The sequence below is a fragment of the Thunnus thynnus genome, chromosome 2 (assembly GCF_963924715.1).
Source record: "Thunnus thynnus chromosome 2, fThuThy2.1, whole genome shotgun sequence".
Taxonomy (NCBI): Eukaryota; Metazoa; Chordata; class Actinopteri; order Scombriformes; family Scombridae; genus Thunnus; species Thunnus thynnus.
The window spans coordinates 8,928,332-8,950,945 of record NC_089518.1 but is presented as its reverse complement, the minus strand read 5'-3'; positions in this window follow the sequence as shown (position 1 = coordinate 8,950,945).

Here is a 22,614-nt window from a genome sequence, read left to right as displayed (position 1 = left end):
CAAACTAGTCACTTTTCATCAGAATTGAGCCAGACTCACACCTAATGCTTTATTATACTAGCAGAGTCACGGCACACACAGTATATGCTTCTTCATATGTTTCTATCAATTTCAGGGTTATTTCACACAAACTAGTCATTTTTCATCAGAATTGAGCCAGACTCATCCAAAACGCTTGACTGTAAGAGCAGAGTCACGGCACACACAGTATATGCTTTTTCATATGTTTCTATCAATTTCAGGGTTATTTCACACAAACTAGTCACTTTTCATCAGAATTGAGCCAGACTCACACCTAATGCTTGATTATACTAGCAGAGTCACGACACACATAGTATATGCTTTTTCATATGTTTCTATCAATTTCAGGGTTATTTCACACAAACTAGTCACTTTTCATCAGAATTGAGCCAGACTCATCCAAAATTCTTGACTGTACAAGGAGAGTCATGGCACACACAGTATATGCTTTTTCATATGTTTCTATCAGTTTCAATGTTATTCGACACAAACTAGTCACTTTTCATCAGAATTGAGCCAGACTCACACCTAATGCTTCATTATACTAGCAGAGTCATGGCACACATAGTATATGCTTTTTCATATGTTTCTATCAGTTTCAGTGTTATTTAACACAAACTAGTCACTTTTCATCAAAATTGAGCCAGACTCATCCAAAACGCTTGACTGTACAAGCAGAGTCACGGCACACACAGTGTATGCTTTTTCATATGTTTCTATCAGTTTCAGTGTTATTTGACACAAACTAGTCACTTTTTATCAGAATTGAGCCAGACTCATCCAAAATGCTTGACTGTACAAGGAGAGTGACGGCACACACAGTATATGCTTTTTCATATGTTTCTATCAGTTTTAGTGTTATTCGACAACTAGTCACTTTTCATCAAAATTGAGCCAGACTCATCCAAAACGCTTGACTGTCCAAGCAGAGTCACAGCACACACAGTATATGCTTTTTCACATGTTTCTATCAGTTTCAGTGTTATTCAATACAAACTAGTCACTTTTCATCAGAATTGAGCCAGACTCATCCAAAACGCTTGACTGTACAAGCAGAGTCACGGCACACACATTATATGCTTTTTCATATGTTTCTATCAGTTTCAGTGTTATTTGACAAAAACTAGTCACTTTTCATCAAAATTGAGCCAGACTCATCCAAAACGCTTGACTGTACAAGCAGAGTCACAGCACACACAGTATATGCTTTTTCATATGTTTCTATCAATTTCAGGGTTATTTCACACAAACTAGTCACTTTTCATCAGAATTGAGCCAGACTCACACCTAATGCTTTATTGTACTAGCAGAGTCACGGCACACATAGTATATGCTTTTTCATATGTTTCTATCAGTTTCAGTGTTATTTTACACAAACTAGTCACTTTTCATCAAAATTGAGCCAGACTCACACCTAATGCTTCATTATACTAGCAGAGTCACGGCACAGATAGTATATGCTTTTTCATATGTTTCTATCAGTTTCAGTGTTATTTGACACAAACTAGTCACTTTTCATCAAAATTGAGCCAGACTCATCCAAAACGCTTGACTGTACAAGCAGAGTCACGGCACACACAGTATATGCTTTTTCATATGTTTCTATCAGTTTCAGTGTTATTTGACACAAACTAGTCATTTTTTATCAGAATTGAGCCAGACTCATCCAAAACGCTTGACTGTATAAGCAGAGTCACGGCACACACATTATATGCTTTTTCATATGTTTCTATCAGTTTCAGTGTTATTTGACAAAAACTAGTCACTTTTCATCAAAATTGAGCCAGACTCATCCAAAACGCTTGACTGTCCAAGCAGAGTCACAGCACACACAGTATATGCTTTTTCACATGTTTCTATCAGTTTCAGTGTTATTTGACAAAAACTAGTCACTTTTCATCAAAATTGAGCCAGACTCATCCAAAACGCTTGACTGTACAAGCAGAGTCACAGCACACACAGTATATGCTTTTTCATATGTTTCTATCAATTTCAGGGTTATTTCACACAAACTAGTCACTTTTCATCAGAATTGAGCCAGACTCACACCTAATGCTTTATTGTACTAGCAGAGTCACGGCACACATAGTATATGCTTTTTCATATGTTTCTATCAGTTTCAGTGTTATTTGACACAAACTAGTCACTTTTCATCAAAATTGAGCCAGACTCATCCAAAATGCTTGACTGTACAAGGAGAGTCACGGCACACACAGTATATGCTTCTTCATATGTTTCTATCAATTTCAGGGTTATTTCACACAAACTAGTCATTTTTCATCAGAATTGAGCCAGACTCATCCAAAACGCTTGACTGTAAGAGCAGAGTCACGGCACACACAGTATATGCTTTTTCATATGTTTCTATCAGTTTCAGTGTTATTCGACACAAACTAGTCACTTTTCATCAGAATTGAGCCAGACTCACACCTAATGCTTTATTATACTAGCAGAGTCACGGCACACACAGTATATGCTTCTTCATATGTTTCTATCAATTTCAGGGTTATTTCACACAAACTAGTCATTTTTCATCAGAATTGAGCCAGACTCATCCAAAACGCTTGACTGTAAGAGCAGAGTCACGGCACACACAGTATATGCTTTTTCATATGTTTCTATCAATTTCAGGGTTATTTCACACAAACTAGTCACTTTTCATCAGAATTGAGCCAGACTCACACCTAATGCTTCATTATACTAGCAGAGTCACGACACACATAGTATATGCTTTTTCATATGTTTCTATCAATTTCAGGGTTATTTCACACAAACTAGTCACTTTTCATCAGAATTGAGCCAGACTCATCCAAAATTCTTGACTGTACAAGGAGAGTCATGGCACACACAGTATATGCTTTTTCATATGTTTCTATCAGTTTCAATGTTATTCGACACAAACTAGTCACTTTTCATCAGAATTGAGCCAGACTCACACCTAATGCTTCATTATACTAGCAGAGTCACGGCACACATAGTATATGCTTTTTCATATGTTTCTATCAGTTTCAGTGTTATTTAACACAAACTAGTCACTTTTCATCAAAATTGAGCCAGACTCATCCAAAACGCTTGACTGTACAAGCAGAGTCACGGCACACACAGTGTATGCTTTTTCATATGTTTCTATCAGTTTCAGTGTTATTTGACACAAACTAGTCACTTTTTATCAGAATTGAGCCAGACTCATCCAAAATGATTGACTGTACAAGGAGAGTGACGGCACACACAGTATATGCTTTTTCATATGTTTCTATCAGTTTTAGTGTTATTCGACAACTAGTCACTTTTCATCAAAATTGAGCCAGACTCATCCAAAACGCTTGACTGTACAAGCAGAGTCACAGCACACACAGTATATGCTTTTTCACATGTTTCTATCAGTTTCAGTGTTATTCAATACAAACTAGTCACTTTTCATCAGAATTGAGCCAGACTCATCCAAAACGCTTGACTGTACAAGCAGAGTCACGGCACACACATTATATGCTTTTTCATATGTTTCTATCAGTTTCAGTGTTATTTCACACAAACTAGTCACTTTTCATCAGAATTGAGCCAGACTCACACCTAATGCTTTATTGTACTAGCAGAGTCACGGCACACATAGTATATGCTTTTTCATATGTTTCTATCAGTTTCAGTGTTATTTGACACAAACTAGTCACTTTTCATCAAAATTGAGCCAGACTCATCCAAAATGCTTGACTGTACAAGGAGAGTCACGGCACACACAGTACATGCTTTTTCATATGTTTCTATCAATTTCAGGGTTATTTGACACAAACTAGTCACTTTTCATCAAAATTGAGCCAGACTCACACCTAATGCTTTATTATACTAGCAGAGTCACGGCACACACAGTATATGCTTCTTCATATGTTTCTATCAATTTCAGGGTTATTTCACACAAACTAGTCATTTTTCATCAGAATTTAGCCAGACTTATCCAAAACGCTTGACTGTAAGAGCAGAGTCACGGCACACACAGTATATGCTTTTTCATATGTTTCTATCAATTTCAGGGTTATTTCACACAAACTAGTCACTTTTCATCAGAATTGAGCCAGACTCACACCTAATGCTTTATTATACTAGCAGAGTCACGACACACACAGTACATGCTTTTTCATATGTTTCTATCAGTTTCAGTGTTATTTGACAAAAACTAGTCACTTTTCATCAAAATTGAGCCAGGCTCATCCAAAACGCTTGACTGTACAAGCAGAGTCACGGCATACACAGTATATGCTTTTTCATATGTTTCTATCAATTTCAGGGTTATTTCACACAAACTAGTCACTTTTCATCAGAATTGAGCCAGACTCACACCTAATGCTTTATTATACTAGCAGAGTCACGGCACACACAGTATATGCTTCTTCATATGTTTCTATCAATTTCAGGGTTATTTCACACAAACTAGTCATGTTTCATCAGAATTGAGCCAGACTCATCCAAAACGCTTGACTGTAAGAGCAGAGTCACGGCACACACAGTATATGCTTTTTCATATGTTTCTATCAATTTCAGGGTTATTTCACACAAACTAGTCACTTTTCATCAGAATTGAGCCAGACTCACACCTAATGCTTGATTATACTAGCAGAGTCACGATACACATAGTATATGCTTCTTCATATGTTTCTATCAATTTCAGGGTTATTTCACACAAACTAGTCATGTTTCATCAGAATTGAGCCAGACTCATCCAAAACGCTTGACTGTAAGAGCAGAGTCACGGCACACACAGTATATGCTTTTTCATATGTTTCTATCAATTTCAGGGTTATTTCACACAAACTAGTCACTTTTCATCAGAATTGAGCCAGACTCACACCTAATGCTTGATTATACTAGCAGAGTCACGACACACATAGTATATGCTTTTTCATATGTTTCTATCAATTTCAGGGTTATTTCACACAAACTAGTCACTTTTCATCAGAATTGAGCCAGACTCATCCAAAATTCTTAACTGTACAAGGAGAGTCATGGCACACACAGTATATGCTTTTTCATATGTTTCTATCAGTTTCAATGTTATTCGACACAAACTAGTCACTTTTCATCAGAATTGAGCCAGACTCACACCTAATGCTTCATTATACTAGCAGAGTCACGGCACACATAGTATATGCTTTTTCATATGTTTCTATCAGTTTCAGTGTTATTTAACACAAACTAGTCACTTTTCATCAAAATTGAGCCAGACTCATCCAAAACGCTTGACTGTACAAGCAGAGTCACGGCACACACAGTGTATGCTTTTTCATATGTTTCTATCAGTTTCAGTGTTATTTGACACAAACTAGTCACTTTTTATCAGAATTGAGCCAGACTCATCCAAAATGCTTGACTGTACAAGGAGAGTGACGGCACACACAGTATATGCTTTTTCATATGTTTCTATCAGTTTTAGTGTTATTCGACAACTAGTCACTTTTCATCAAAATTGAGCCAGACTCATCCAAAACGCTTGACTGTCCAAGCAGAGTCACAGCACACACAGTATATGCTTTTTCACATGTTTCTATCAGTTTCAGTGTTATTCAATACAAACTAGTCACTTTTCATCAGAATTGAGCCAGACTCATCCAAAACGCTTGACTGTACAAGCAGAGTCACGGCACACACATTATATGCTTTTTCATATGTTTCTATCAGTTTCAGTGTTATTTGACAAAAACTAGTCACTTTTCATCAAAATTGAGCCAGACTCATCCAAAACGCTTGACTGTACAAGCAGAGTCACAGCACACACAGTATATGCTTTTTCATATGTTTCTATCAATTTCAGGGTTATTTCACACAAACTAGTCACTTTTCATCAGAATTGAGCCAGACTCACACCTAATGCTTTATTGTACTAGCAGAGTCACGGCACACATAGTATATGCTTTTTCATATGTTTCTATCAGTTTCAGTGTTATTTTACACAAACTAGTCACTTTTCATCAAAATTGAGCCAGACTCATCCAAAATGCTTGACTGTACAAGGAGAGTCACGGCACACACAGTACATGCTTTTTCATATGTTTCTATCAATTTCAGGGTTATTTGACACAAACTAGTCACTTTTCATCAAAATTGAGCCAGACTCACACCTAATGCTTTATTATACTAGCAGAGTCACGGCACACACAGTATATGCTTCTTCATATGTTTCTATCAATTTCAGGGTTATTTCACACAAACTAGTCATTTTTCATCAGAATTTAGCCAGACTTATCCAAAACGCTTGACTGTAAGAGCAGAGTCACGGCACACACAGTATATGCTTTTTCATATGTTTCTATCAATTTCAGGGTTATTTCACACAAACTAGTCACTTTTCATCAGAATTGAGCCAGACTCACACCTAATGCTTTATTATACTAGCAGAGTCACGACACACACAGTACATGCTTTTTCATATGTTTCTATCAGTTTCAGTGTTATTTGACAAAAACTAGTCACTTTTCATCAAAATTGAGCCAGGCTCATCCAAAACGCTTGACTGTACAAGCAGAGTCACGGCATACACAGTATATGCTTTTTCATATGTTTCTATCAATTTCAGGGTTATTTCACACAAACTAGTCACTTTTCATCAGAATTGAGCCAGACTCATCCAAAATTCTTGACTGTACAAGGAGAGTCATGGCACACACAGTATATGCTTTTTCATATGTTTCTATCAGTTTCAGTGTTATTTGACAACAACTAGTCACTTTTCATCAGAATTGAGCCAGACTCACACCCAATGCTTTATTATACTAGCAGAGTCACGGTACACATAGTATATGCTTTTTCATATGTTTCTATCAATTTCAGGGTTATTTCACACAAACTAGTCACTTTTCATCAAAATTGAGCCAGACTCATCCAAAATGCTTGACTGTACAAGGAGAGTCACGGCACACACAGTATATGCTTTTTCATATGTTTCTATCAGTTTCAGTGTTATTTGACACAGACTAGTCACTTTTCATCAAAATTGAGCCAGGCTCATCCAAAACGCTTGACTGTACAAGCAGAGTCACGGCATACACAGTATATGCTTTTTCATATGTTTGTATCAATTTCAGGGTTATTTCACACAAACTAGTCACTTTTCATCAGAATTGAGCCAGATTCATCCAAAATTCTTGACTGTACAAGGAGAGTCATGGCACACACAGTATATGCTTTTTCATATGTTTCTATCAGTTTCAGTGTTATTTGACAACAACTAGTCACTTTTCATCAAAATTGAGCCAGACTCATCCAAAACGCTTGACTGTACAAGCAGAGTCACGGCACACACAGTATATGCTTTTTCATATGTTTCTATCAGTTTCAATGTTATTCGACACAAACTACTCATTTTTCATCAGAATTGAGCCAGACTCACACCTAATGCTTCATTATACTAGCAGAGTCACGGCACAGATAGTATATGCTTTTTCATATGTTTCTATCAGTTTCAGTGTTATTTGACACAAACTAGTCACTTTTCATCAAAATTGAGCCAGACTCATCCAAAACGCTTGACTGTACAAGCAGAGTCACGGCACACACAGTATATGCTTTTTCATATGTTTCTATCAGTTTCAGTGTTATTTGACACAAACTAGTCATTTTTTATCAGAATTGAGCCAGACTCATCCAAAACGCTTGACTGTATAAGCAGAGTCACGGCACACACATTATATGCTTTTTCATATGTTTCTATCAGTTTCAGTGTTATTTGACAAAAACTAGTCACTTTTCATCAAAATTGAGCCAGACTCATCCAAAACGCTTGACTGTCCAAGCAGAGTCACAGCACACACAGTATATGCTTTTTCACATGTTTCTATCAGTTTCAGTGTTATTTGACAAAAACTAGTCACTTTTCATCAAAATTGAGCCAGACTCATCCAAAACGCTTGACTGTACAAGCAGAGTCACAGCACACACAGTATATGCTTTTTCATATGTTTCTATCAATTTCAGGGTTATTTCACACAAACTAGTCACTTTTCATCAGAATTGAGCCAGACTCACACCTAATGCTTTATTGTACTAGCAGAGTCACGGCACACATAGTATATGCTTTTTCATATGTTTCTATCAGTTTCAGTGTTATTTGACACAAACTAGTCACTTTTCATCAAAATTGAGCCAGACTCATCCAAAATGCTTGACTGTACAAGGAGAGTCACGGCACACACAGTATATGCTTCTTCATATGTTTCTATCAATTTCAGGGTTATTTCACACAAACTAGTCATTTTTCATCAGAATTGAGCCAGACTCATCCAAAACGCTTGACTGTAAGAGCAGAGTCACGGCACACACAGTATATGCTTTTTCATATGTTTCTATCAGTTTCAGTGTTATTCGACACAAACTAGTCACTTTTCATCAGAATTGAGCCAGACTCACACCTAATGCTTTATTATACTAGCAGAGTCACGGCACACACAGTATATGCTTCTTCATATGTTTCTATCAATTTCAGGGTTATTTCACACAAACTAGTCATTTTTCATCAGAATTGAGCCAGACTCATCCAAAACGCTTGACTGTAAGAGCAGAGTCACGGCACACACAGTATATGCTTTTTCATATGTTTCTATCAATTTCAGGGTTATTTCACACAAACTAGTCACTTTTCATCAGAATTGAGCCAGACTCACACCTAATGCTTGATTATACTAGCAGAGTCACGACACACATAGTATATGCTTTTTCATATGTTTCTATCAATTTCAGGGTTATTTCACACAAACTAGTCACTTTTCATCAGAATTGAGCCAGACTCATCCAAAATTCTTGACTGTACAAGGAGAGTCATGGCACACACAGTATATGCTTTTTCATATGTTTCTATCAGTTTCAATGTTATTCGACACAAACTAGTCACTTTTCATCAGAATTGAGCCAGACTCACACCTAATGCTTCATTATACTAGCAGAGTCACGGCACACATAGTATATGCTTTTTCATATGTTTCTATCAGTTTCAGTGTTATTTAACACAAACTAGTCACTTTTCATCAAAATTGAGCCAGACTCATCCAAAACGCTTGACTGTACAAGCAGAGTCACGGCACACACAGTGTATGCTTTTTCATATGTTTCTATCAGTTTCAGTGTTATTTGACACAAACTAGTCACTTTTTATCAGAATTGAGCCAGACTCATCCAAAATGATTGACTGTACAAGGAGAGTGACGGCACACACAGTATATGCTTTTTCATATGTTTCTATCAGTTTTAGTATTATTCGACAACTAGTCACTTTTCATCAAAATTGAGCCAGACTCATCCAAAACGCTTGACTGTACAAGCAGAGTCACAGCACACACAGTATATGCTTTTTCACATGTTTCTATCAGTTTCAGTGTTATTCAATACAAACTAGTCACTTTTCATCAGAATTGAGCCAGACTCATCCAAAACGCTTGACTGTACAAGCAGAGTCACGGCACACACATTATATGCTTTTTCATATGTTTCTATCAGTTTCAGTGTTATTTGACAAAAACTAGTCACTTTTCATCAAAATTGAGCCAGACTCATCCAAAACGCTTGACTTTACAAGCAGAGTCACAGCACACACAGTATATGCTTTTTCATATGTTTCTATCAATTTCAGGGTTATTTCACACAAACTAGTCACTTTTCATCAAAATTGAGCCAGACTCACACCTAATGCTTTATTATACTAGCAGAGTCACGGCACACACAGTATATGCTTCTTCATATGTTTCTATCAATTTCAGGGTTATTTCACACAAACTAGTCACTTTTCATCAGAATTGAGCCAGACTCACACCTAATGCTTTATTATACTAGCAGAGTCACGACACACACAGTACATGCTTTTTCATATGTTTCTATCAGTTTCAGTGTTATTTGACAAAAACTAGTCACTTTTCATCAAAATTGAGCCAGGCTCATCCAAAACGCTTGACTGTACAAGCAGAGTCACGGCATACACAGTATATGCTTTTTCATATGTTTCTATCAATTTCAGGGTTATTTCACACAAACTAGTCACTTTTCATCAGAATTGAGCCAGACTCATCCAAAATTCTTGACTGTACAAGGAGAGTCATGGCACACACAGTATATGCTTTTTCATATGTTTCTATCAGTTTCAGTGTTATTTGACAACAACTAGTCACTTTTCATCAGAATTGAGCCAGACTCACACCCAATGCTTTATTATACTAGCAGAGTCACGGTACACATAGTATATGCTTTTTCATATGTTTCTATCAATTTCAGGGTTATTTCACACAAACTAGTCACTTTTCATCAAAATTGAGCCAGACTCATCCAAAATGCTTGACTGTACAAGGAGAGTCACGGCACACACAGTATATGCTTTTTCATATGTTTCTATCAGTTTCAGTGTTATTTGACACAGACTAGTCACTTTTCATCAAAATTGAGCCAGGCTCATCCAAAACGCTTGACTGTACAAGCAGAGTCACGGCATACACAGTATATGCTTTTTCATATGTTTGTATCAATTTCAGGGTTATTTCACACAAACTAGTCACTTTTCATCAGAATTGAGCCAGACTCATCCAAAATTCTTGACTGTACAAGGAGAGTCATGGCACACACAGTATATGCTTTTTCATATGTTTCTATCAGTTTCAGTGTTATTTGACAACAACTAGTCACTTTTCATCAAAATTGAGCCAGACTCATCCAAAACGCTTGACTGTACAAGCAGAGTCACGGCACACACAGTATATGCTTTTTCATATGTTTCTATCAGTTTCAATGTTATTCGACACAAACTAGTCATTTTTCATCAGAATTGAGCCAGACTCACACCTAATGCTTCATTATACTAGCAGAGTCACGGCACAGATAGTATATGCTTTTTCATATGTTTCTATCAGTTTCAGTGTTATTTGACACAAACTAGTCACTTTTCATCAAAATTGAGCCAGACTCATCCAAAACGCTTGACTTTACAAGCAGAGTCACGGCACACACAGTATATGCTTTTTCATATGTTTCTATCAGTTTCAGTGTTATTTGACACAAACTAGTCATTTTTTATCAGAATTGAGCCAGACTCATCCAAAACGCTTGACTGTATAAGCAGAGTCACGGCACACACATTATATGCTTTTTCATATGTTTCTATCAGTTTCAGTGTTATTTGACAAAAACTAGTCACTTTTCATCAAAATTGAGCCAGACTCATCCAAAACGCTTGACTGTCCAAGCAGAGTCACAGCACACACAGTATATGCTTTTTCACATGTTTCTATCAGTTTCAGTGTTATTTGACAAAAACTAGTCACTTTTCATCAAAATTGAGCCAGACTCATCCAAAATGCTTGACTGTACAAGCAGAGTCACAGCACACACAGTATATGCTTTTTCATATGTTTCTATCAATTTCAGGGTTATTTCACACAAACTAGTCACTTTTCATCAGAATTGAGCCAGACTCACACCTAATGCTTTATTGTACTAGCAGAGTCACGGCACACATAGTATATGCTTTTTCATATGTTTCTATCAGTTTCAGTGTTATTTGACACAAACTAGTCACTTTTCATCAAAATTGAGCCAGACTCATCCAAAATGCTTGACTGTACAAGGAGAGTCACGGCACACACAGTATATGCTTCTTCATATGTTTCTATCAATTTCAGGGTTATTTCACACAAACTAGTCATTTTTCATCAGAATTGAGCCAGACTCATCCAAAACGCTTGACTGTAAGAGCAGAGTCACGGCACACACAGTATATGCTTTTTCATATGTTTCTATCAGTTTCAGTGTTATTCGACACAAACTAGTCACTTTTCATCAGAATTGAGCCAGACTCACACCTAATGCTTTATTATACTAGCAGAGTCACGGCACACACAGTATATGCTTCTTCATATGTTTCTATCAATTTCAGGGTTATTTCACACAAACTAGTCATTTTTCATCAGAATTGAGCCAGACTCATCCAAAACGCTTGACTGTAAGAGGAGAGTCACGGCACACACAGTATATGCTTTTTCATATGTTTCTATCAATTTCAGGGTTATTTCACACAAACTAGTCACTTTTCATCAGAATTGAGCCAGACTCACACCTAATGCTTGATTATACTAGCAGAGTCACGACACACATAGTATATGCTTTTTCATATGTTTCTATCAAATTCAGGGTTATTTCACACAAACTAGTCACTTTTCATCAGAATTGAGCCAGACTCATCCAAAATTCTTGACTGTACAAGGAGAGTCATGGCACACACAGTATATGCTTTTTCATATGTTTCTATCAGTTTCAATGTTATTCGACACAAACTAGTCACTTTTCATCAGAATTGAGCCAGACTCACACCTAATGCTTCATTATACTAGCAGAGTCACGGCACACATAGTATATGCTTTTTAATATGTTTCTATCAGTTTCAGTGTTATTTAACACAAACTAGTCACTTTTCATCAAAATTGAGCCAGACTCATCCAAAACGCTTGACTGTACAAGCAGAGTCACGGCACACACAGTGTATGCTTTTTCATATGTTTCTATCAGTTTCAGTGTTATTTGACACAAACTAGTCACTTTTTATCAGAATTGAGCCAGACTCATCCAAAATGATTGACTGTACAAGGAGAGTGACGGCACACACAGTATATGCTTTTTCATATGTTTCTATCAGTTTTAGTGTTATTCGACAACTAGTCACTTTTCATCAAAATTGAGCCAGACTCATCCAAAACGCTTGACTGTACAAGCAGAGTCACAGCACACACAGTATATGCTTTTTCACATGTTTCTATCAGTTTCAGTGTTATTCAATACAAACTAGTCACTTTTCATCAGAATTGAGCCAGACTCATCCAAAACGCTTGACTGTACAAGCAGAGTCACGGCACACACATTATATGCTTTTTCATATGTTTCTATCAGTTTCAGTGTTATTTGACAAAAACTAGTCACTTTTCATCAAAATTGAGCCAGACTCATCCAAAACGCTTGACTTTACAAGCAGAGTCACAGCACACACAGTATATGCTTTTTCATATGTTTCTATCAATTTCAGGGTTATTTCACACAAACTAGTCACTTTTCATCAGAATTGAGCCAGACTCACACCTAATGCTTTATTGTACTAGCAGAGTCACGGCACACATAGTATATGCTTTTTCATATGTTTCTATCAGTTTCAGTGTTATTTGACACAAACTAGTCACTTTTCATCAAAATTGAGCCAGACTCATCCAAAATGCTTGACTGTACAAGGAGAGTCACGGCACACACAGTACATGCTTTTTCATATGTTTCTATCAATTTCAGGGTTATTTGACACAAACTAGTCACTTTTCATCAAAATTGAGCCAGACTCACACCTAATGCTTTATTATACTAGCAGAGTCACGGCACACACAGTATATGCTTCTTCATATGTTTCTATCAATTTCAGGGTTATTTCACACAAACTAGTCATTTTTCATCAGAATTTAGCCAGACTTATCCAAAACGCTTGACTGTAAGAGCAGAGTCACGGCACACACAGTATATGCTTTTTCATATGTTTCTATCAATTTCAGGGTTATTTCACACAAACTAGTCACTTTTCATCAGAATTGAGCCAGACTCACACCTAATGCTTTATTATACTAGCAGAGTCACGACACACACAGTACATGCTTTTTCATATGTTTCTATCAGTTTCAGTGTTATTTGACAAAAACTAGTCACTTTTCATCAAAATTGAGCCAGGCTCATCCAAAACGCTTGACTGTACAAGCAGAGTCACGGCATACACAGTATATGCTTTTTCATATGTTTCTATCAATTTCAGGGTTATTTCACACAAACTAGTCACTTTTCATCAGAATTGAGCCAGACTCATCCAAAATTCTTGACTGTACAAGGAGAGTCATGGCACACACAGTATATGCTTTTTCATATGTTTCTATCAGTTTCAGTGTTATTTGACAACAACTAGTCACTTTTCATCAGAATTGAGCCAGACTCACACCCAATGCTTTATTATACTAGCAGAGTCACGGTACACATAGTATATGCTTTTTCATATGTTTCTATCAATTTCAGGGTTATTTCACACAAACTAGTCACTTTTCATCAAAATTGAGCCAGACTCATCCAAAATGCTTGACTGTACAAGGAGAGTCACGGCACACACAGTATCTGCTTTTTCATATGTTTCTATCAGTTTCAGTGTTATTTGACACAGACTAGTCACTTTTCATCAAAATTGAGCCAGGCTCATCCAAAACGCTTGACTGTACAAGCAGAGTCACGGCATACACAGTATATGCTTTTTCATATGTTTGTATCAATTTCAGGGTTATTTCACACAAACTAGTCACTTTTCATCAGAATTGAGCCAGATTCATCCAAAATTCTTGACTGTACAAGGAGAGTCATGGCACACACAGTATATGCTTTTTCATATGTTTCTATCAGTTTCAGTGTTATTTGACAACAACTAGTCACTTTTCATCAAAATTGAGCCAGACTCATCCAAAACGCTTGACTGTACAAGCAGAGTCACGGCACACACAGTATATGCTTTTTCATATGTTTCTATCAGTTTCAATGTTATTCGACACAAACTAGTCATTTTTCATCAGAATTGAGCCAGACTCACACCTAATGCTTCATTATACTAGCAGAGTCACGGCACAGATAGTATATGCTTTTTCATATGTTTCTATCAGTTTCAGTGTTATTTGACACAAACTAGTCACTTTTCATCAAAATTGAGCCAGACTCATCCAAAACGCTTGACTTTACAAGCAGAGTCACGGCACACACAGTATATGCTTTTTCATATGTTTCTATCAGTTTCAGTGTTATTTGACACAAACTAGTCATTTTTTATCAGAATTGAGCCAGACTCATCCAAAACGCTTGACTGTATAAGCAGAGTCACGGCACACACATTATATGCTTTTTCATATGTTTCTATCAGTTTCAGTGTTATTTGACAAAAACTAGTCACTTTTCATCAAAATTGAGCCAGACTCATCCAAAACGCTTGACTGTCCAAGCAGAGTCACAGCACACACAGTATATGCTTTTTCACATGTTTCTATCAGTTTCAGTGTTATTTGACAAAAACTAGTCACTTTTCATCAAAATTGAGCCAGACTCATCCAAAATGCTTGACTGTACAAGCAGAGTCACAGCACACACAGTATATGCTTTTTCATATGTTTCTATCAATTTCAGGGTTATTTCACACAAACTAGTCACTTTTCATCAGAATTGAGCCAGACTCACACCTAATGCTTTATTGTACTAGCAGAGTCACGGCACACATAGTATATGCTTTTTCATATGTTTCTATCAGTTTCAGTGTTATTTGACACAAACTAGTCACTTTTCATCAAAATTGAGCCAGACTCATCCAAAATGCTTGACTGTACAAGGAGAGTCACGGCACACACAGTATATGCTTCTTCATATGTTTCTATCAATTTCAGGGTTATTTCACACAAACTAGTCATTTTTCATCAGAATTGAGCCAGACTCATCCAAAACGCTTGACTGTAAGAGCAGAGTCACGGCACACACAGTATATGCTTTTTCATATGTTTCTATCAGTTTCAGTGTTATTCGACACAAACTAGTCACTTTTCATCAGAATTGAGCCAGACTCACACCTAATGCTTTATTATACTAGCAGAGTCACGGCACACACAGTATATGCTTCTTCATATGTTTCTATCAATTTCAGGGTTATTTCACACAAACTAGTCATTTTTCATCAGAATTGAGCCAGACTCATCCAAAACGCTTAACTGTAAGAGCAGAGTCACGGCACACACAGTATATGCTTTTTCATATGTTTCTATCAATTTCAGGGTTATTTCACACAAACTAGTCACTTTTCATCAGAATTGAGCCAGACTCACACCTAATGCTTGATTATACTAGCAGAGTCACGACACACATAGTATATGCTTTTTCATATGTTTCTATCAATTTCAGGGTTATTTCACACAAACTAGTCACTTTTCATCAGAATTGAGCCAGACTCATCCAAAATTCTTGACTGTACAAGGAGAGTCATGGCACACACAGTATATGCTTTTTCATATGTTTCTATCAGTTTCAATGTTATTCGACACAAACTAGTCACTTTTCATCAGAATTGAGCCAGACTCACACCTAATGCTTCATTATACTAGCAGAGTCACGGCACACATAGTATATGCTTTTTCATATGTTTCTATCAGTTTCAGTGTTATTTAACACAAACTAGTCACTTTTTATCAGAATTGAGCCAGACTCATCCAAAATGATTGACTGTACAAGGAGAGTGACGGCACACACAGTATATGCTTTTTCATATGTTTCTATCAGTTTTAGTGTTATTCGACAACTAGTCACTTTTCATCAAAATTGAGCCAGACTCATCCAAAACGCTTGACTGTACAAGCAGAGTCACAGCACACACAGTATATGCTTTTTCACATGTTTCTATCAGTTTCAGTGTTATTCAATACAAACTAGTCACTTTTCATCAGAATTGAGCCAGACTCATCCAAAACGCTTGACTGTACAAGCAGAGTCACGGCACACACATTATATGCTTTTTCATATGTTTCTATCAGTTTCAGTGTTATTTGACAAAAACTAGTCACTTTTCATCAAAATTGAGCCAGACTCATCCAAAACGCTTGACTTTACAAGCAGAGTCACAGCACACACAGTATATGCTTTTTCATATGTTTCTATCAATTTCAGGGTTATTTCACACAAACTAGTCACTTTTCATCAGAATTGAGCCAGACTCACACCTAATGCTTTATTGTACTAGCAGAGTCACGGCACACATAGTATATGCTTTTTCATATGTTTCTATCAGTTTCAGTGTTATTTGACACAAACTAGTCACTTTTCATCAAAATTGAGCCAGACTCATCCAAAATGCTTGACTGTACAAGGAGAGTCACGGCACACACAGTACATGCTTTTTCATATGTTTCTATCAATTTCAGGGTTATTTGACACAAACTAGTCACTTTTCATCAAAATTGAGCCAGACTCACACCTAATGCTTTATTATACTAGCAGAGTCACGGCACACACAGTATATGCTTCTTCATATGTTTCTATCAATTTCAGGGTTATTTCACACAAACTAGTCATTTTTCATCAGAATTTAGCCAGACTTATCCAAAACGCTTGACTGTAAGAGCAGAGTCACGGCACACACAGTATATGCTTTTTCATATGTTTCTATCAATTTCAGGGTTATTTGACACAAACTAGTCACTTTTCATCAGAATTGAGCCAGACTCACACCTAATGCTTTATTATACTAGCAGAGTCACGACACACACAGTACATGCTTTTTCATATGTTTCTATCAGTTTCAGTGTTATTTGACAAAAACTAGTCACTTTTCATCAAAATTGAGCCAGGCTCATCCAAAACGCTTGACTGTACAAGCAGAGTCACGGCATACACAGTATATGCTTTTTCATATGTTTCTATCAATTTCAGGGTTATTTCACACAAACTAGTCACTTTTCATCAGAATTGAGCCAGACTCACACCCAATGCTTTATTATACTAGCAGAGTCACGGCACACATAGTATATGCTTTTTCATATGTTTCTATCAATTTCAGGGTTATTTCACACAAACTAGTCACTTTTCATCAAAATTGAGCCAGACTCATCCAAAATGCTTGACTGTACAAGGAGAGTCACGGCACACACAGTATATGCTTTTTCATATGTTTCTATCAGTTTCAGTGTTATTTGACACAGACTAGTCACTTTTCATCAAAATTGAGCCAGACTCATCCAAAACGCTTGACTGTACAAGCAGAGTCACGGCACACACAGTATATGCTTTTTCATATGTTTCTATCAATTTCAGGGTTATTTCACACAAACTAGTCACTTTTCATCAGAATTGAGCCAGACTCACACCTAATGCTTTATTGTACTAGCAGAGTCACGGCACACATAGTATATGCTTTATCATATGTTTCTATCAGTTTCAGTGTTATTCGACACAAACTAGTCACTTTTCATCAGAATTGGGCCAGACTCATCCAAAACGCTTGACTGTACAAGGAGAGTCACGGCACACACAGTATATGCTTTTTCATATGTTTCTATCAGTTTCAGTGTTATTTGACAACAACTAGTCACTTTTCATCAAAATTGAGCCAGACTCATCCAAAACGCTTGACTGTACAAGCAGAGTCACGGCACACACAGTATATGCTTTTTCATATGTTTCTATCAATTTCAGGGTTATTTCAAACAAACTAGTCACTTTTCATCAGAATTGAGCCAGACTCATCCAAAATGCTTGACTGTAAGAGCAGAGTCACGGCACACACAGTATATGCTTTTTCATATGTTTCTATCAATTTCAGGGTTATTTCACACAAACTAGTCACTTTTCATCAGAATTGAGCCAGACTCACACCTAATGCTTTATTATACTAGCAGAGTCACGGCACACATAGTATATGCTTTTTCATATGTTTCTATCAGTTTCAGTGTTATTTGACAAAAACTAGTCACTTTTCATCAAAATTGAACCAGACTCATCCAAAACGCTTGACTGTACAAGCAGAGTCACGGCACACACAGTATATGCTTTTTCATATGTTTCTATCAGTTTCAGTGTTATTTGACAACAACTAGTCACTTTTCATCAAAATTGAGCCAGACTCATCCAAAACGCTTGACTGTACAAGCAGAGTCACGGCACACACAGTATATGCTTTTTCATATGTTTCTATCAGTTTCAGTGTTATTCAACACAAACTAGTCACTTTTCATCAGAATTGAGCCAGACTCATCCAAAATGCTTGACTGTACAAGGACATTCACGGCACACACAGTACATGCTTTTTCATATGTTTCTATCAATTTCAGGGTTATTTGACACAAACTAGTCACTTTTCATCAGAATTGAGCCAGACTCACACCTAATGCTTTATTATACTAGCAGAGTCACGGCACATATAGTATATGCTTTTTCATATGTTTCTATCAGTTTCAGTGTTATTTGACAACAACTAGTCACTTTTCATCAAAATTGAGCCAGACTCATCCAAAACGCTTGACTGTACAAGCAGAGTCACGGCACACACAGTATATGCTTTTTCATATATTTCTATCAGTTTCAGTGTTATTTGACAACAACTAGTCACTTTTCATCAAAATTGAGCTAGACTCATCCAAAACGCTTGACTGTACAAGCAGAGTCACGGCACACACAGTATATGCTTTTTCATATGTTTCTATCAGTTTCAGTGTTATTTGACAACAACTAGTCACTTTTCATCAAAATTGAGCCAGACTCATCCAAAACGCTTGACTGTAAGAGCAGAGTCACGGCACACACAGTATATGCTTTTTCATATGTTTCTATCAATTTCAGGGTTATTTCACACAAACTAGTCATTTTTCATCAGAATTTAGCCAGACTTATCCAAAACGCTTGACTGTAAGAGCAGAGTCACGGCACACACAGTATATGCTTTTTCATATGTTTCTATCAATTTCAGGGTTATTTCACACAAACTAGTCACTTTTCATCAGAATTGAGCCAGACTCACACCTAATGCTTTATTATACTAGCAGAGTCACGACACACACAGTACATGCTTTTTCATATGTTTCTATCAGTTTCAGTGTTATTTGACAAAAACTAGTCACTTTTCATCAAAATTGAGCCAGGCTCATCCAAAACGCTTGACTGTACAAGCAGAGTCACGGCATACACAGTATATGCTTTTTCATATGTTTCTATCAATTTCAGGGTTATTTCACACAAACTAGTCACTTTTCATCAGAATTGAGCCAGACTCATCCAAAATTCTTGACTGTACAAGGAGAGTCACGGCACACACAGTATATGCTTTTTCATATGTTTCTATCAATTTCAGGGTTATTTCACACAAACTAGTCACTTTTCATCAGAATTGAGCCAGACTCACACCTAATGCTTTATTGTACTAGCAGAGTCACGGCACACATAGTATATGCTTTATCATATGTTTCTATCAGTTTCAGTGTTATTCGACACAAACTAGTCACTTTTCATCAGAATTGGGCCAGACTCATCCAAAACGCTTGACTGTACAAGGAGAGTCACGGCACACACAGTATATGCTTTTTCATATGTTTCTATCAGTTTCAGTGTTATTTGACAACAACTAGTCACTTTTCATCAAAATTGAGCCAGACTCATCCAAAACGCTTGACTGTACAAGCAGAGTCACGGCACACACAGTATATGCTTTTTCATATGTTTCTATCAATTTCAGGGTTATTTCACACAAACTAGTCACTTTTCATCAGAATTGAGCCAGACTCATCCAAAATGCTTGACTGTAAGAGCAGAGTCACGGCACACACAGTATATGCTTTTTCATATGTTTCTATCAATTTCAGGGTTATTTCACACAAACTAGTCACTTTTCATCAGAATTGAGCCAGACTCACACCTAATGCTTTATTATACTAGCAGAGTCACGGCACACATAGTATATGCTTTTTCATATGTTTCTATCAGTTTCAGTGTTATTTGACAAAAACTAGTCACTTTTCATCAAAATTGAACCAGACTCATCCAAAACGCTTGACTGTACAAGCAGAGTCACGGCACACACAGTATATGCTTTTTCATATGTTTCTATCAGTTTCAGTGTTATTTGACAACAACTAGTCACTTTTCATCAAAATTGAGCCAGACTCATCCAAAACGCTTGACTGTACAAGCAGAGTCACGGCACACACAGTATATGCTTTTTCATATGTTTCTATCAGTTTCAGTGTTATTCAACACAAACTAGTCACTTTTCATCAGAATTGAGCCAGACTCATCCAAAATGCTTGACTGTACAAGCAGAGTCACGGCACACACAGTACATGCTTTTTCATATGTTTCTATCAATTTCAGGGTTATTTGACACAAACTAGTCACTTTTCATCAAAATTGAGCCAGACTCACACCTAATGCTTTATTATACTAGCAGAGTCACGGCACACATAGTATATGCTTTTTCATATGTTTCTATCAGTTTCAGTGTTATTCGACACAAACTAGTCACTTTTCATCAGAATTGAGCCAGACTCATCCAAAACGCTTGACTGTACAAGGAGAGTCACGGCACACACAGTACATGCTTTTTCATATATTTCTATCAGTTTCAGTGTTATTTCACACAAACTAGTCATTTTTCATCAGAATTTAGCCAGACTTATCCAAAACGCTTGACTGTAAGAGCAGAGTCACGGCACACACAGTATATGCTTTTTCATATGTTTCTATCAATTTCAGGGTTATTTCAAACAAACTAGTCATTTTTCATCAGAATTTAGCCAGACTTATCCAAAACGCTTGACTGTAAGAGCAGAGTCACGGCACACACAGTATATGCTTTTTCATATGTTTCTATCAATTTCAGGGTTATTTCACACAAACTAGTCACTTTTCATCAGAATTGAGCCAGACTCACACCTAATGCTTTATTATACTAGCAGAGTCACGACACACACAGTACATGCTTTTTCATATGTTTCTATCAGTTTCAGTGTTATTTGACAAAAACTAGTCACTTTTCATCAAAATTGAGCCAGGCTCATCCAAAACGCTTGACTGTACAAGCAGAGTCACGGCATACACAGTATATGCTTTTTCATATGTTTCTATCAATTTCAGGGTTATTTCACACAAACTAGTCACTTTTCATCAGAATTGAGCCAGACTCATCCAAAATTCTTGACTGTACAAAGAGAGTCATGGCACACACAGTATATGCTTTTTCATATGTTTCTATCAGTTTCAGTGTTATTTGACAACAACTAGTCACTTTTCATCAGAATTGAGCCAGACTCACACCCAATGCTTTATTATACTAGCAGAGTCACGGCACACATAGTATATGCTTTTTCATATGTTTCTATCAATTTCAGGGTTATTTCACACAAACTAGTCACTTTTCATCAAAATTGAGCCAGACTCATCCAAAATGCTTGACTGTACAAGGAGAGTCACGGCACACACAGTATATGCTTTTTCATATGTTTCTATCAGTTTCAGTGTTATTTGACACAGACTAGTCACTTTTCATCAAAATTGAGCCAGACTCATCCAAAACGCTTGACTGTACAAGCAGAGTCACGGCACACACAGTATATGCTTTTTCATATGTTTCTATCAATTTCAGGGTTATTTCACACAAACTAGTCACTTTTCATCAGAATTGAGCCAGACTCACACCTAATGCTTTATTGTACTAGCAGAGTCACGGCACACATAGTATATGCTTTATCATATGTTTCTATCAGTTTCAGTGTTATTCGACACAAACTAGTCACTTTTCATCAGAATTGGGCCAGACTCATCCAAAACGCTTGACTGTATAAGGAGAGTCACGGCACACACAGTATATGCTTTTTCATATGTTTCTATCAGTTTCAGTGTTATTTGACAACAACTAGTCACTTTTCATCAAAATTGAGCCAGACTCATCCAAAACGCTTGACTGTACAAGCAGAGTCACGGCACACACAGTATATGCTTTTTCATATGTTTCTATCAGTTTCAGTGTTATTTGACAACAACTAGTCACTTTTCATCAGAATT